The following is a 367-nucleotide window of genomic DNA, read 5'->3' on the forward strand; positions in this document are numbered from 1 at the left end:
TACACTATTAATAATATACTATGTAATACCCTACTAAACACAAAGTATTTACTACACTCCTGAACACATACTATGTAATATACCACTAAAGGACAACCATGGACACTAAAAAGCTTCAGATATATCTTCTCATTATCAAGCCACTGCTAACAAAAAAATTCCTTTCTTCTGTATAGCACCTTAAAATTTTCAGCATATAGCATTCCTTTGAGCTTAAGAAAAGCCCAGTGCCGGCCGGGTGTGGTGGCTCACGCCTGTAATCCTAGCACTCTGGGAGGCCTAGGCGGGTGGATCGCTCAAGGTCAGGAGTTCGAGACCAGCCTGAGTAAGAGCGAGACCCTGTCTCTACTAAAAAATAGAAAGAAAT

This window comes from Propithecus coquereli, unplaced genomic scaffold (assembly GCF_000956105.1).
Source record: "Propithecus coquereli isolate 6110/MARCELLA unplaced genomic scaffold, Pcoq_1.0 Scaffold52, whole genome shotgun sequence".
In the NCBI taxonomy this organism is placed as follows: Eukaryota; Metazoa; Chordata; class Mammalia; order Primates; family Indriidae; genus Propithecus; species Propithecus coquereli.